We start from the raw sequence: 14,135 nt of genomic DNA, 5'->3' as shown, positions 1-14,135 counted from the left end.
TATTTGTGTTTTTATGCATGAATGTGAACAAATAAAAATGAACATACACAAACAATTGTTGGTTTATATAAGTTTATTTTTGAAGCTTACATATTTTCTCTTATATATCATAACAATATCTCAGTAAGTTCGAAGTAGCTAAATAACATTTTAAGCCATATATTTTTGCTCCAACAATCATTATAGGCAGAACGATATAATTACAAAGCATTCACTTGGAAAGTCATTAAAACGTTGATGGTCTCAATCAAACATGGACCCCATATAATATCAAGAGCGTTACTGTCCGGAAATGAGAACAGAGACCTTTCAGCAGTCAATGAGTCTCTGTACAGAATAAGACCAGCCCAGACTATTCATATAGCAGCATCTGTGGTCGTGTGACGTATGCTAACATGAGGGGGAATCACTTGTAGAAACATGTCCAGGTCAGAATGCAGCCATAGAAAATGTTGCTTGTTTATTTTTGGAACATTAATATTTTGAAGCATCAGTATTTACTAAAGCAGAAACATTAAAAGATAATAATATTCATTCATTCATTCATTCATTTTCTTTTCAGCTTAGTTCCTTTATTAATCTGGGGTCGCCATCAGAATGAACCGCCAACTTATCAAGCATATGTTTTATGCAGTGGATGCTCTTCCAGCTGCAACCCACCACTGGGAAACATCCACACACTCTCATTCACACACATACACTGGACATTTTTAGCCTACCCAATTCCCCTATAGCACATGTTTTTGGACTTGGGGGAAACCGGAGCACCTGGAGGAAACCCACGCCAACACAGGGAGAACATGCAAACTCCACATAGCCCCATAATAGTCTAATATTAATAATTATTAAGTTAAATCCACAGGTTATTATTAACCTTTTTCCCTCATTATTTTTTTATTTGTATGTCTATGTGTTAAGATGGATAATATAAGGTATTATATATAAAATAAAATACATATATGCAATAGTTTTAATCGCATATGCCAATAATTAATATTATTTTCTGTCACACTTTACAATAAGGTTTCATTAGTTACTGCATTTACTAAAATGAACAATATTTTTCATTTTTTACGGCATTTATTCGTCAAAGTTCAACCTGTACTAATGCATAGCGTTAAATGCACTGTGAGTTAACATCAACTAACAGCAAACAACTTTATTTTTATTAACATTAACAAAGATGAATAAATACTGTAGTAAATGCAGTGTTTCTTTTTTTCATGTTAGTAAATACATTACAGGTGCAGTATGTAAGTTTGACACCCAGTGGTTGGACTTGGTATTGCACGCCTCATTCAAAACACACGCAAGCGCAGGTTGCCAGATTGACGACATCAACAGAAGCGTGCCTGACTATTGAGCCTAAAGGCTCATTTAGGTTGTATTCTAACTAAAAGCAACGGCTTGCGATAGAAGGAATATTTTCCATATTAAAAGGAGTTTTTGTTCTAACCAAGACCTGAAATTGATATTTTAGAAACAGTTTCTATTTCTTGCAACGGAACAACAGAAAACAGACAATGTTTACCTCAGGTACACCTCATGTGCTTTATTCAGTGTTAAATGCTAATAATGTGAGTTTGAATGCCATTTTACATGAGATTTATTGCCATACTACTGAAAGCAGCAGCAGATAGTTCACCTCAGATTTTGAAAATACAATAAATTGAGAAATCGAGCTTTAGAAATTGAGCTATAGAACTGTGACACAGTGCAAATCAACACATATCAGTGATTTAGCATGTACGTCTGATATTGTTAAAACGTTTAATATGTATTAATTGGATTGTAAAGCTTACCATTTTGTTGGAGTGCAGTGAGTGCACTATTCTGTGCTTCTGAATGGCTGTATTTAAATTGCTTTCGTGTTTCATCTAGTGTGAACAGCCTAATTGCTTACCACTGCAAATCTCGTCACATAGCGTGTTGTTGGGACACAGGGTTATAATGTAATCTGCTCACCTAATTTTTACATTTTTAATATTTATATTATTTACTAACTGATCACCACCTCAAGTGGAACTCTGAGTCTACTGCTGCGTTCCAAATGGCACACTATACACTATGTACTTATGCACTTACTCACTCAACAGTATAGTATATGTATGTAGTGTCGTCCCAAATGGAGCACTAATGTTTTTTTTACTAAGTGGAAATTCAAACTGTTTGCCTAATGACATTTGACGGTTGCCAAATCAGTGAAATATATGACCAAACTATCAAACAATACCTGCCATGAGTATAATCGCATTCACCATCGGGGGGCGCTATAATCACTCTCGTAGGAGAATTTTGCTTTCACCATCCAAATTTGTTATCCAACCAATTCAACATGTGCGCTCGATAGCTCCGCCCCTTCCACTACGCAATGACTTGCGGTCATTGAGTGCGTAAAGTGTCCATCATTACACACTTAATTTTAGCGGCTGAATGAGTGCATCAACTGGTAATAAAAGTGCACTTTTTATTTTTAGAGTTTTCAGTGTGAACGCACTACTTACACTATTTAAACTAGAAAATGGTGTAGAATAGTGCGTAAGTATGCCATCTGGGACGCAGCTTACGTCTCATTTCGGAGTCTGTTACTGTCCACCAGAGGTCGCATTTCAGTCACGGATCCATGAGAGCCTTCATGACTGAATGAAAGAAACATGAGGTTTTCTATCAAGGGAACCTGGGTGCTGAAATATAATTGGCTAAACTGGCAATGGGCGGGTTAAAAGAACCAAAACAAAGACAGATGTTCTGGCACATAACGCACATTTTTAAAGCTGAATATTTGATTTCACCATTGTATTTCTAATAAATAAGAATGTTCACTTAGCATCTTTATTAAATATCTGCAAACATACTATGGTATTTTTATGCTTTAGGAGAGTCAAAAACTTACAGCACCTTTAAGTAACAAAACCCTATTGTAAATGCTCAAGTATGATCTTTTTTCCTTTTTATTCCGTGCCAAAATGTAACCTGGAAATGTTTCTATGAGATTCACCCGTGAACTGAAAACAAAGAAAAGAAAAGAGTAATCTGTAAAACTGAATTGTGAATCATTCTTGTGTCTGATGAGTTATTGGCATCGAAAAACATAACTGTTCTAATTAAACACCTTCAGAACCAACTACACACTGAAGACACTGAAAATGCACACAGATGCTATTTTACAATTCGCACTCTCATAGATAATATACTTGTTTTTCCTTCAGTTCAGATCTCTTCAAGGCAGTCGTATAATCACAGAGGGTGATTTAATATGTTAATCTCACGAGATACAAAATAGCTGTTTGAAAATGAGATTTTTCTCTAAAGCACATCAGCAATCCTTGGCGCAGAGGTGTCACTCGGTATAAAGAACAGGTAGTTCACATCACACCTCGTTATATTTCATCTCAATAATATTAAAAGCCTCAAGGCCTGATAAAAATGCACAAGTAGGCGTTTGGGTGATGAAAGCGTGCTCTGTGGGAATTGATTTAACATGTAATATATGCACCTTGATAGCACTGATGATGTTAAATACTGTACATAAAACCAATACGCACATTTGCTCTTTTTCTACTGAAGCATGGCATTTGCACACTTATCTATGCGCATTATTCGGTCAACATTTTCAGATTCTCTTCATGCCATTACACTGTAAAAAAAAGACACGGTTATTTTTTTTATTTTTTAGTTGAATCAAAGTAACCTGATGAGCAATTTTAACTTTCATTTATCAGCTTGTATAACTTAATTAAGCTGAAACATGATCAACTTTAGTTAGCAAATATATAACAGCTTGTTCTTATGAGGGAATGTAACTATTTTACATAATTTCCAATGCAAATCGATTAACTTAAATTTTAGTAGACTGAAAACAAAACAATTAATTTGTCGTCAAAAAATCTCAAGAGTTGTGAATTTCAGCTGGTTTTAAATAAGTAGGTTGAACAAGCATAAATAATAATTGTTTGAGTGCAGAAGAGTGGCTAATTCATATGATTTCATTCATACAAAAACATTTTTAGCATGCCCCAACAATTTTATTAAATCCCACCATCATTTTGGAATGAGCAAATCATAATAAATCTTATAAATGAGTCTGTGTCGATAGCCGACATGTGGACAGAATGCCCACTGTAAAACCCAACAGCCAACTTTATCAAATGAAATGAGTGTAGTGAACCCAAAATTGACTAAACGTTTATTCTACTCACTTGAAAAGAGTTTTGAACTCAGTGTTAAAGGTAATGAGTTAAATACCTCATTACTTCAACTTAAATAGAGCAAGTTCACAGTACTCATAGATTAGTTTAACTCAAATGGTTTGGTGCAATCAGTTTCCTTTAATGGTTTGAGTTGCCTTAACTTATTGGGTTTACTTATTTTGAGTTCTCTTCATTTATTGCATTTTACTGTGCTCAAATTGCTTCGTTTACTAAAATGGATTAAGTTCACAGTACTCATTTGGATTAGTTTTTGAACTAATGGTTTGTTGCAATTGGTTTCCTCCAATTGTGACCAGTGTGTGTGTCCCAAGTTTGAGTCGTTAAAGCAGACTTTACCCGACCCCACCCCTACTTTCTCCAGGTTCATTACCTGTCTAGTTATGGCAAATGCTAAATAAATCTCAGTAAAGTTTTATAAAGTATTTTCGAGAGGAGCAGTTGATCTCTCATTCGCAATCATTAATTATCCAATCAGATTATTCCAAACTCATAATAAATAGCATGTCTTGCATTACTCCCTTATTGTTTTTGAAGTTTACATGCGCAATTATCTCCAAGTTTAAGGTTCTCTCCCGGGACAGCATGCCAAACATACTAATATTATCAAGCAATATCTAAGTGTGAACTCTTGGGGGAAAAAATAATAAAATGCATAAATGAAATTGTAAAAATTCAAAAATATGAATTAGCCACTAAATCAAAAAGACAAAAATTGCTGTGAGATTGCGTTTAAAAACATAAGATGTCACGATAAAAATAAAAATGTTGACACTACTTACTGATCATATCATTTTTTAAAGTGCATCTGCCCACAATTGTTTTTATTAAAGATTTAGTTCACGCAAAAATTTCCCAAAGCCCTGAAATTTTTGTTCGTCTTCAGAACACAAATTAATGTTGTAGATGGAATCGGAGAGCTCCCTCATCCTCCATAGACAGCAATAGTCCTGGCTCTTTCAAAGTATAGATAAATCCCAAAACACATCCTCAAATCCAAATCAATATGCTTTGTGTGGTTCGATCGGAGGGTGGTGCGGTGGCTCAGTGGTTAGCACTGCCACCTTACAGCAAGAAGATCGCTGGTTCGAGTTCCAGCTAGGTCAGTTGGCATTTCTGTGTAGAGATTGCATTTTCTCCTCGTGTTTGCGTGGGTTTGCTCCGGGTTAATTGAATGAATGGTTCAATAGGAATATTATCAAGCTATTAGAATTCTTCTGTGTGCACATAAAAGAAAAATAATGACTTTATTCAAAAGTCTTTATGTTTGTCGCACTGCCAATGAAGGCTCCGTTGCGGATGCGTTTTCTTGCAATGAGCGACACATTTTTAAAATGGTTTTCAAATGTTTTGCACGCTGTTTATGCGCCTTGTTTTTGACTTTTTGATATTTTAGGGGAGCAGTATAGAAAACTAGTTTGTTGATCCTATGCTTTGATAAAGAGCAAGACGATTTCCAGTTAATTAATACACACTATAAAGGTACAAAACCTGTAACTGAGATGCCACCTTTTTTAAAGGTACACATTGGTACCTTATATTACATTTTTGTATCCCTTTAGGGAACACTTTTGTGCTTTTACAGTATCATAAGGTACACATTTGTACATTTTAGGTATTAATATGTACCTTTAAAATATAAATGTGGCCCTTTAAAGGGGTGGTCCACAGTGTATTTTTAAAGCTTGATTGTGTTTATAAGATGCAAAGCAATGTGTGCTCATGCTTCATTTGTAAAAACTCATGTTATTTTTTCATATATCCTCTTTAATTTTATACAGCTACTCCGCTAACATGAAAACCACTGTCATATCTTCTAGTTCCTCTGTAGACCCACCCTCAAGAGGCTCTGATTGGTCAGCTAACATGTGCTGTGATTCGTAGATCCGCTCCACATCGCCTAGAAGCATCTGTGGTATAACATTACAGTGCCTCTGGCCACGCCCCTTTGTTGTACATGGTGTATGTGCGTAACCTAAAGGGTTTATGACATCATTAACCCGGATGTATTTTTTGTATTCCCCAAACTTTGTTCGCTGTTGGCTTTGCTAAGCTAACTCTAAAAGCCAATGTCTCCCTTTGCATTGAACTTTGAGTGTCTTACATTTAGAGATGTTGTTTATGTTCACACATCTATATTACACATCAACTAAAGTTTAAAACATGATATGGTAGTGGACCACCCCTTCAAGTAGAAAAGAAAAGGTACCACACCAGTGACAGGTTTTTTACTTTTATTTCTTAGACCGTATTTTTCCTTTTTTTCTTTTAATGATGAGTCTAGTTAGTTCAGGGTCTGTTTTAATGATTTATTTATTATTTTTTTTTTTTGGTATTTCTCTGGACTTTTAATGTCCCTGGACCATTGCTGTCTATGTCAGACGAGTGATGATTTAACCTGAAATATCTTGAAGCAGACCTATTATGCCTGTTTAAACAAGATATAAAAAAGGTCTCTGATGTCCCTAGAGTGTGTATGTGAAGTTTCAGCTCAAAATACCACACGAATAATGTTTTATAACTCTTTAAAACTGGCTTTGATCCGAATTGTGCCGTTTTGGTGACTGTCATTTTAAATGCAAATGAGATTGTGCTCTTTTCAAAAGAGGGCGGAGCTACAAATGCCTGTGTGTCAGCATAGTGGCAGATTTAAAAACAAGATCAATCTCTTATGCTAATAAGGGAATGATGGTCACTAATGGGCGGGGCTTTCCTGCTCTGATGACACGTACAATGTCAATCAAAGTGTTTCTGCAGGCTGTTTTTACCAAGTGTGATTATATAAAATTAACTTAATACATGTTTGCCATTAGAAGCTGGTTATATTCACAGACTGCTGTATTTAAACCTCTTATAAAAGTATTTTTTGTATAATAGCTACCCTTTAATTTGCGTTCAGAAGACAAACAAAAGTCATGAGGGTGCATAATTTATAGCATAATTAAAATTTTTGAGTGAACTAACCCTTTAAGACCCAAAGCTTAATTTCTTATAGCTCCTGCATTAAAAACAAATGCATGCACTAATAATTTCAGGGTTTACATATCTATTTGGCTTTTCATCACTGAGTAAAACCTGTCCGTCGCAAACAGATTTATTTAATTTGCTCTAAAGTTGCATTCAATACTTCGCTCGTCTTCCCGTGCATCAAACAGTACGTGCCATTACAGTGGTGTTGAGGTTTAGATTGGCCTGCAATGAAGCTTCAAAAGGCAGATATGAACATTCAAATGATCAAAGTCTCTGTCGTGAGAGATAACAGTCATAATCAATAACCCGAGACAAGCCAATATTGACTCCGCCAGGCTTCCCCCCACCCCAGAACTCCACAATCCATTTGTTCTCCTACAGCGGCCGTTTGATCTTTTCCATCATCTCATTCTATCATTTCTCCTGCGTTTAGACGGGCTCTTTAGTTCTGCTGTCATTACTGCTTAATCAAGATGGAAAATAACATTCACTAGCCTTGACCGGATCTCTAATGAGAGGCCGCCTCCTCAAAGTGTTCATTCGAGAGACACTGCTGGCCGTCACCGTCGCCCTATTAGCCCACAGCAATTTAGAAAGAGTCAGGAGACAGGAGTTCACCTGCTTCTGTAAAATCATAAGCTGGATGACTGAAAATCTTTCCGTTACAAATCCTCCTGTTTGTTGTGTTGCATGGAAACATAATGCTCAAAATTATAAAGGTTTATGTCAAGTTTTTATGGATCACCTGCTGGGTTTTCACTTTGTAGAGAGTAAATAACCAACTACTTGTTTTTTATTTTATTTGATTTACAAGATGATGCTATTTCTGCTATTTAAATTACATCTTAGTAATTAATTTATTAGCACTTTACTTGTGATCATTTAATTGTTAGTACCTTTTTAGTACCGGATGTCATTTTGCTTTTCCATCAGGTTTATCCAACATTTCCGCCAAAAATGAGATCATGACATTGAGTGAAGGCTTTAGGCACGCAGTACATGTTCAACAAATAGATTTGCTTCTATTTAAAAATAACTTGTTGGCAAAAGCCTCTAAACGCCACTTGCCTTTGACAGCAAAAGCCACTATATCCCGAGAACCAATCAGAAGATGTGAATCGAATCATGTGTTTTCAATGTAGCAGCGCGCTGATATGCCGGCTTTTATGAGAAGACCATTTTAATCCGCTTCCGATTAAGATTTTAAAAGACTTTAAGAGTTTGATGAACTGGATGAGCCTGTCCAGCCTGATCTCATGAGAAAATGTAAGTATTTTACGTTTTGCCAGTTTAGCGGCTAATTCGAACGAATTCGTATGATTTTTAAAAAGAGGCGTGGCACCTAACCCCACCCCTAATCCCAACCGTCGTTGGGGGATGAGCAAATCGTACTAAGTTGTAGGAATTCATACGAATTAGCCACTAAATGAAAATGTTACGAATTGCCGTGAGATTGTGCTGACCTGTCCGACTGTCAGTGAATGGCAAATGAAAATGTTCCTTACCTTAAATGATTTACAACCCTGCTGAAAAATCCAGCTTAAACCAGAGGGGTTAGAGGGGTTTTGGCCATTTCCAGACTGATTTCCAGTCATTTCCAGCCTAGTCTTAGCTGGTCAGGCTGGAAAATGACCAGCTAAATCAGCTTGACCAGCCTAGTTTAAGCTGGACATAGCTGGTTTTGGCTAGACTCCCAGCCTGGCTAGGCTGGTCAAGCTGGTTTTAGCTGATCATCTCCCAACTTGACCAGCTAAGACCAGGTTGGAAATGGCTGGAAATCAGCCTGGAAATGGCCAAAACCCCTCTAAAACCAGCCTGGTTGACCAGCTAAAACTAGCCAACCAGCCTAGGCTGGTTTAAGCTGTTTTTTCAGTAGGGTATGCATTAAACTGCAACTGCTTTTCACGAAAGACAGAGTTAAGATGCCGTTCTTTTTTTCGACATGGATGCTTTGAGGATAAACAAGAGACCAAGACCTTGAGTATGGTGATAATGAATGAATGAATGACACCTTCTAAAATGCTCTGAAAGGCATCCCCTTTTTGCCCAGTAGGTCTACCTTGTGTTTTATTTGCTAATTAAAGCTATTTTAAAAGATAAATATAAAGTATAAAACTATACATTATTTGTATTACTTCAAAATCATATACGTCTGATAAACTTTTAATATTAATGGACAATGCACAGATATTGTTGTGTCACAATGTTTTTTACACTACATTATTTGAATCTACCAAGCTTAGCTTACAATGTTTGCAATGTTTACATTGTTCTACTACTAACATTAAATCTAAATCCCAAATATCAGAAATGACCAAAATTTGTTGCTTCAAAAATAATGTTGGCATGCTAAAAAATGTTTTCTATATTTGTTTGCAGAAATGAATGCTGCAATGATGTTTTCACTAGTAAAACTGCGTCAAAAATCAAACAAGTAGGACTGATAGGTTGAGGATTTATCAATATGCGCCACTTTTTTTGCATACTATGCTCTAAAAACCAATTTGACCAATTTAATTTAGCCTTTTCCAGTAGGTTTATGCAATATTTTGAACAAAAAACAAAAACTGTGACATGTAAACTAATTTATAAACAATCATTGGTTACAAAAAAAAAATGTGTTTCTTCAGAAAATATGTTGATACTGTATGGCAAAAAATCTAATTTCTCTATGTTTGTTTACAGAAATAAATGCTTTTTACCAGTAAAACTCAAATAAGATAAAAAAAAATCAAATAAGATAAAAAAAATGAAATAAGGAGGATTGAACGGTTGAAGATTTGTCAATATGCAGCTTTCTTTTGCTGATTCTTTTCTCTAAACATGCTAAAACAACAACAGGTAAGTGTTGGAACTGTTGCAACTTCTCCCCGGTAGAAGTAATATCTCATATGAAACAAATCCGCGTTTTTGTTGAGCTGCTGTGTTTTAGAGGTAACACATTACTGTACAAGTAACACGAGTTATGTAATAATTTTACTTTTCTAAATAACGAGTAAAGTAATGCATTACTTTTAAAAATGAAGTAATAATATTTGAGTTGCTTTTTAAAAAATGTAATGAGAGTTACTTTTTAGTTCAATTAATTAGCTTTTAAAAAATAAATAGCTGAATTAAAATGAACATAGTCATGTTAAATCCCGCATGCAATGAGAGAACGCAGGAACAGACAGAAAGGAAAATAGTAGAGCCATACATTACTGTGATGGAAGTTCTGAATGGATCAGACAAATAATAAAACTATTATACAAATAGTAAGTCTTATTTACTAATAAGAGAAAAAGTACAAAAGTAGTAAGCACACTGCTTTACACTTTCATTAATCTGTATTGTATATATGGCATATATCTCGAGGGTCAGGAAGTTCTCAGAAGATAAGAATATCCTACATCAGTGTTTCTCAACTGGAGGGTCGTGACCCAAAAGTGGGTCGTGGAGTGTGTGGTCAATAAAACAACAAAAGTTTAGATTTTAACTTATATTTAGCTTATACTAGACTTTTATTTTGAAATGTGCACGCAACAACCGTACCGTTTGACATCTGAAATTTCATTTCATTATATCAAGAAATATATCGAAGCACAAGTACAACCCTGAATATGTAAAGTATGGATTTACATATATTGATGACAAAAAAGGCTTAAAACCTCAGTGTGTCATATGTAGTGAGATGCGTTCACAATAGAGCATGAAACCTTCTAAACCAGGGGTCACCAAACTTGTTCCTGGAGGGCCAGTGTCCTGCAGATTTTAGCTCCAACCCTAATCAAACACACCTGAACAAGCTAATCAAGGTCTTACTAGGTATACTTAAAACGACCAGGCAGGTTGAAACTAAACCCTGGAGGGACACCGGCCCTCCAGGACCGAGATTGGTGACCCCTTTTCTAAACTAAAATGACATTTAGAAACCAAATATCCCAGTTGCAAGGACAAACCTGTGGACTGTTTTCTGAGACGACTCCCAAGAGCTAAGGGTATCACAGAAGTACATTTTGTTAAATGACAGCAATAAAATACTGTTTATTTGTAAGTCTTGGTGATTTTCTTATGATTTATTTGTCACTACTTGTGTGTTAACAAATAAATACTAATTAATTATAATTCCTAAAATTATATTACAGTTCCTAAAAATTTGGGTCGCGGCTTGATGACCATGTAAAAATGTGGGTCCCATGGCCAAACCAGTTGAGAACCCCTGTCCTACATAATACTGTAGGTCTCAAACTCAATTCCTGGTGGGCTGCAGCTCTGCACAGTTTTGCTCCAACCCTAATCAAACATAGCTGATCCAACTAATCAAGGTGGTCAAGACTACTAGTTGGATCAGGTATGTTTGACTACTCTTGATCACCTTAATTAGTTGTTTCAGGTATGTTTGAATAGGGTTGGAGCAAAACTGCAGAGCTGCGGCCCTTCAGGAATTGAGTTTGAGACCCGTGTCCTGCATTATACATTTTTATTATATTTTTTAAAGATAAACAGAGGTGTATGCTGTATGGCACATTGTTAATTGCAAAGCTCCTTTATTTAAAAAAGAAGGAAACAATCCTGCAAGTTTTGAAAGAGATCAAGCCTCAGGCAGGTCAGATAAAGTAAAGCTGAAGTAACTCATAAGTAACGCATTACTTACCATAGAAAGTAACTAGTTTTAGACTGGTACAGTAAGGTACGTTATAGGTCAGTACGGGTCACCTTTATCAGACTGACGTTTCCAATGCCAAAAGGATACCAGTGGTACCCTCTCCTCTGTATCTTTATTCTTCACCAGCACATGCAACCTCTAGTTAGAGAGTAATTCCGTCATTCTGAATTCATAATAGTCCAAAAGGCGATGATAATAGTTAAACATGACAGTTTGTTCATGGTTTAGGTTTCTGAAAGAACCATTTACTCCTTTGTTTATTCCGGCTTCTCTCTCGCGTTTGTTCATTTCTGAAAGGATCGGATGTCAGAAGCACTTTAATAATCACATGCACGTTATTAATATGAGCTCATGAAGTTCGTTATTTTAAATATAGATGCGATGCAAGCTCATGCGAGAAAGCGAAACCGCTCAGGCTTTTGATGACCTTGTAAACAACTACGGTGCACAGGGTAGATTCTGCTCTTCTTGGCTTTGTGGCTGTCCATCAAGATGATGACAGTTTGTTTGAGCTCGGGTCGACCATGGCTTGTTTAATATATGTATATATTAGATTGTTTCTGTGTAATGTCTCGGCTGTGTATTTAAAAATGCCGTTTTGTTTGTTTTCATTGTCCTAGCTTGTGAACAAGTGACTGATGTATCTCTGTAAATCAATAGCATTCAGCTGCTCATCTTGCTCCGCCTTTTGGTACTCTTTTGTAGTGCTACGTACAATTCCGAAAGGGTACCCAAAAAGTGGTACGGTACGTTTCGCTTTTAGGTCCCTTTGAGTGGAAATGGCCATAAAAGCGTACCATACTGTACCACTCAGTGGAAATGAGCCATAAGTAACGCAACTAGTTACTTCTTTAGGGAGTACCTCAGTATTGTAATCACAGTTGGGGAAAGTTACTTTAGAAAGTAGTGCATTACAATACTGAGTTACTCCCCAAAAAAGTAACTAGTTGAGTTTCTTTTTATGGAAAGTAATATGTTACGTTTCTTTTGCGTTAGTTTTTCATACCTGCCTGAGGTTTGATCTCTGTCGAAACTTGCAGGATAATTTTGTTTATTTTAAATAGAGGAGCTCTGCATTTAACAACACACTGTATAACCTACACCTTCATTTACCTTAAAAACTATTCTAAAGATATTAGAATAATGTCACCTTCATGTCCAGGCTGTGGTGCACTGGACCAGCTCTACACCCTTGAGGGTTCATAAGAGTATGCCCAGCCAGTGTGTTTTTTTGGGACTTGCAGAAGGCATTCGACCGTGTCCCTCCTGGCATTCTGTGAAGGGTGCTGTGGGAGTATGAGGTCAGAGGTGCTCTGTTAAGGACCGTCCTGTCCCTGTATAAACAGAGTAGGAGTTTGGTTTGCATTGTCGGCAATAAGTCAGACTTGTTTTCTTTGCATGTTGGACTCCGGCAGGGCTGACCTGTCACCAATTCTGTTCGTAATTTTTATAGACAGAATTTCAAAGTGCAGCCTTGGGCTGGAGAGGGTCCGGTTCAGGGACCACAGGATTTCATCTCTGTAATTCGTAGATGATGTTGTTCTTTTGGCTTCATCAAACATGCACCTTCAGCATGCACCTAGGGCGGTTTGCTGCCAAGTGTGACGCGGCTGGGATGAGTATCAGCACCTCCAAGTCCGAGGCCATGGTACTCCACCGGAAAAAGGTGGTCTGCCATCTCCAGGTTGGAGGAAAGTCCTTACCCCAGATGGAGGAGTTCAAGTATCTTGGGGTTTTGTTCACGAGTGAGGGAAGGATGGAACGTGAGATTGACAGGCGGATTGATGCAGCGGCAGCAGTATGCGATTCATATACTGGTATGTTGTGGTAAAGAAGGAGCTGAGCCGAAAGGCAAAGCTCTCAATTTACCTGTCAATCTACAATCCTACTCTCACCTATGGTCATAAGCTTTGGGTCATTACTGAAAGGACAAGATTTCTGATACAACCCCCCGAAATGAGTTTGCTTCGCAGGGTAGCAGGGCGCACCCTTATGGATAGGGTGAGGAGCTCTGTCACCTGGGAGGAGCTCGGAGTAGAGCAGCTGCTCCTCCACATGGAGAGAAGTCAGCTGAGGTGACTCGGGCATCTGTTTTGGATACCTCCTGGACACCTACCCAAGGAGGTGTTACAGGCATGTCCCACAGAGAGGAGGCCTCGGGGAAAACCCAGGGACTATGTCTCTTGGCTGGCCTGGGAATGCCTCTGGGTCTGGAGAGAGGGGAACCCAGCCCCAGAAAAGCGCACGAAAATGACATGATGCCTTATCTGAGAACTGAAAGCTGAAAGCAGTGTGTTTGCTACTTTTGTATT

General features: G+C 37.2%; 1 protein-coding gene across 1 annotated transcript in view; it reads right to left on the bottom strand.

The window, feature by feature from the left end:
• Positions 1 to 4,551: 4,551 nt before the first annotated feature.
• Positions 4,552 to 14,135, bottom strand: part of mmel1 (membrane metalloendopeptidase like 1) — a 64,142-nt gene continuing 54,558 nt past the window's right edge. Inside the window, exon 22 of the transcript XR_015502877.1 lies at positions 4,552 to 6,686. The gene's annotated coding sequence lies outside the window, so the exon portion shown is untranslated. The remainder of the gene's footprint in view (positions 6,687 to 14,135) is intronic.

This window comes from Danio rerio, chromosome 11 (genome assembly GCF_052040795.2).
Source record: "Danio rerio strain M-AB ecotype USA chromosome 11, GRCz13ab, whole genome shotgun sequence".
Taxonomy (NCBI): domain Eukaryota; kingdom Metazoa; phylum Chordata; class Actinopteri; order Cypriniformes; family Danionidae; genus Danio; species Danio rerio.
Note: the sequence above shows the minus strand (reverse complement) of the source record. Positions and strands in the feature narration are given on the sequence as shown.